The sequence below is a fragment of the Alosa alosa genome, chromosome 9 (genome assembly GCF_017589495.1).
Source record: "Alosa alosa isolate M-15738 ecotype Scorff River chromosome 9, AALO_Geno_1.1, whole genome shotgun sequence".
In the NCBI taxonomy this organism is placed as follows: Eukaryota; Metazoa; Chordata; class Actinopteri; order Clupeiformes; family Clupeidae; genus Alosa; species Alosa alosa.
This window is the reverse complement of record NC_063197.1, coordinates 21,554,122-21,557,965: the sequence shown is the minus strand read 5'-3', so window position 1 is coordinate 21,557,965 and position 3,844 is coordinate 21,554,122.

Here is a 3,844-nt window from a genome sequence, read left to right as displayed (position 1 = left end):
AGGGGCTGCAACCCAGCTGAAGTGAAGCTTCAGTAGATGGTGGGGGACAGAGGGTTGGAGAGGGAGGAAAAAGAAGGATCGCCTTTCGACTGTGTTCTGTCAAGGGAGAAATTACACACTTACCGAGGTTTTTTCTATAGACGACGGCATCCATAGATCAAACCACTGGATTTACGAGCCAATTTTCGACATGAAATATAGACGCCAGGAATCAATTTTACCAGTGTTTTCCTGCATTTTCCTCCTCAGTGGATCACAGCTGGTAGCTCCTACAGAGATTATCCTCTATATTAACTCTATTATTCTTCACCTTTGATGGGTTAATTCACCAAACCACACACACAAAACTATACAAGTGTAAACATCCAGTTTAAAATAAGCCAAGACCAACTTCTTAAATTAAGATCTTCACATAACAATGAGTTAAACAAAAAAATATAGCTCGAAACCACATAATATATGGGGTCTCTAACCGCATATTGTCATTTTTTGTTCAACCCGACCCATGAGATGACCTTGGAAAGACAAGGTTCTGGCTTCTATGGTTTTGTTGTAATTGTTATTTACAATAAACCTAACACTAAAATATTAGCCCACGTCACTGTATGTAATTGAAGGGTTTCGGGGCTTTTGCCATTTGAATTACAGTTTTTCTCAGTCGCTTTGGTGTATTTCTCAAATCATCATTAATATTTGCACAACAGTTAGTGCATTTTCAAAATGATTAGAGCAAACTGCACCGCATAGTGGATTACCTGCAAAAGTGCGTATCTTGCTAATAATGCTTTGTTTATGCCTCAAAAGCAAATATTTAGACCAATGAAACTGTCAGTGGAATCAAAATGATCAATCAAAAGTCCTAATGCCATTGTTTATGTCAAGCTAGTCAAACTGTTCAGTGTTGTTGTCAATATTTTGTAAATATGTAAGTATTTTCTAATGAACAATGCAAGGCAGCACTATTTTCTATTTCAAAACTACAAAGTTAGACATATTAGATAGATATTGCGTGTGGAGGGGGTTGATTGCAAGACAGTGGATACTGTATGTTTCAAAGTTTTTTTCTGTTGACAGACATTGTGACACTATACAGTTTTTTCTCAGTTGCTTTGGCACATTTCTCAGATCAGAATTGATATTCTCAAAACTGTTCAAAGTCCATATCATCTTATCACTTGTGCACATCATTAAAGCAAGTTTTTCCTCATCTTGAACAAATAGCAATGCTTTAGTACATCCATGCAATTGGTTTTGTACAAATGTCTACTGTTTTTTTTTTTTTTCAATTGCTAATGTCATGTTGGTCAAAATGCACTATACTGGTCCTACCCCATAAAACAAATTGTCTTTATTTCATTGCTTGTGTCATTACATGCAAATGTATTGAACTGGCTGTCATACATAGTTGTCATAGTACTGTTGGAAAACCTTATCAGACTGCAATACAATGGTTAGTTTCTGCTATCTCAAAGTGTAAGCTATCCATTTGCTGTCTAACTGTGGTTTTGAGCCGGGTCCTCAACAGTTCTGCTCTCTAAATCAACATGAATTAATCACACCGCAGAATAAAAATGACATATCAATTATGAATGTTTCCTGTCAAATCCAATACTGTAATGGATTTACTGGAAAGGGTCTTTATCGTCATCACATCATGAAGTGGTGATCTGTGATAGGCCTCGTGTTGTCATCTGTGCGGTCGCTGTTATTGATGCGTCTTCTTGACAGCCAATTTACAGGCAGTGAGCAGAGCGACTTCCTGCTGTGCTGAAAAACTAGTGAACATGATGGATGTGCCGGGGAGACTTGGCAGGATCCTATCTTGATCACTTCTGCACATAGCCTATTTATCTACTGTCCATTAATTCATCTGTTATTTTGTATATCAAGGTTTCACTATCAAGTCTTCAACCTATGTGAAACCAAATAGGCTTTTGAGTCATTCACTCCAACACCAGAAAATGAGTTTCATATCAATTGGCCTGACAAATGGAGGTGCGATCTTTCCAAGAGCCAAGCTTAATTCTGTCTCACCCCTTCATTTTACGAGTCTATCAGCACTAAAATTAACCCACTTCCACACAGCCATTTGCATACAAATGACTTTCTAATTACACATAGGCCTTTAACTGACATCCAAAAGAAATATAAGCACTAGCCATCTCATTCAGGTTGAGGGCTCACCACGCTGACAGCCCATCTGGAGCACCAGGACATTTCCTTGTGGCCTGAGGGTCATTTAGGTCATGAACCAACTTGACAAGCGATAACATAAGTAGGAATGAGTTAACAAAACTCTAAAAGCAGGTGTGACTCCGACATTCACCGCCATGCCCAAAAACCAATACCAATTTTAGACAACTCAACCAGTGAAGAGGATGGTCAGAAAAAGAGGACTGGTGGAGTAGAGTAAAAAAAGAAAACAAAAAATCCTTGCAAGCGCAAAAATAAATGCTACCCTGGAAATCCAGAGTTCTCGCAAGAGCTAAATTTGAATTTGCTCAGCGAGTGACTCTGGCGACAAGTAATGATGCTCATTACCTATGCCCATGAATGTGAAAACAATCACATTGGTGTATCTGATATAGGCGGGCCAGAGGCGAGCTAAACAGATGACGACAGCGCCGCAATGTCGATTTCCGGAAACATTGGTCGCAGTGTTATCCAATTGTGCTGACATCCGGAATCGCTCAGTAAATACTGGTCGTAGTGTTATTATCCAATTGCGTGCAGTGATTTTTCCAAATGCATGCCGACCCTCGAGTTTGGCCATTTTCATTACTCCCAGACCCTTAATCTTTCGGATTGCTTCTGGTCCTCCAGGCTAAATAAATGGGCCTACGGTCCGGAAGTAAATTTTCCATTAATTTCTCCCATTGACGCCTTAGGCTGACCAGCTATGATGTGACTCGTAATCATCACCAGTTCATGTCAAACAAAAAAACAGAAAAACTTTAAAAAAAATTGCGAATCACATTGTGAATTACATTTTCCTATGTTTCTAAACTATCGTCAGCCTGACCTACCACCCAAGTGTAAGGCTATTTTGCACTTTGTCAGTGGTCTGAAAATAGCGGGTTTGTTTTACATATATGCCTGCTGTAACAAACTATAAACCATTTCGTTGCTGATGAAAACAACTGTCTAGTTCAAAACTCCTCTGATAGGCGGGGGGGTTTACTCTACTCCACCAGTCCTACCGTGGCTAGCATAGCGGTCAGGTTTAATCCGATTTTTTCTTCTTTAGGTCATTTTGTGTTAACGATTCCCAGAACACTGAAAGACCGGGCTGCACAAAACTTGGTGGGCATGTAGCCCCACAAGGATGACACAGAACCACTGATTTTCGTTTTGATCTGTCGCTCACCCGCCGCTCCGAAAAGGAGGGTATGCCGGACAGTTTTCTGTGAATATCTCGAGAACCGTAGGGCCTAGGATGACCAACTTTTTTTCGTATGTTGGTGTCAAGGGGCAATGTCAACCCATCCCATATCTGCTCATTTAAGGTATAGCGCCACCTAGTTAAAAATGAAAAGGCAAAAACGAGGCGTTATCGCAGGTTTGTCTGACATGTTCAAAATAGCACGAAATTTGAAGTGTAGGATCATTATGACACCCTCTGAATGCAGGCAAAGTTTTGTGGAATTCGGTTCATTGGGGGCCATATCAGCTACACACACGCTCACACATAGACACACACACTCACATAAACAGACACACACATAAACACACACGCATGCACGACACATAAACACACAGGTAAGCCTACACACACATGCACAGGCTCACACACCATTCCTGTCAACATTTAGCTTTCCAAAAACGGTCAGTGTTTGTACCGGAT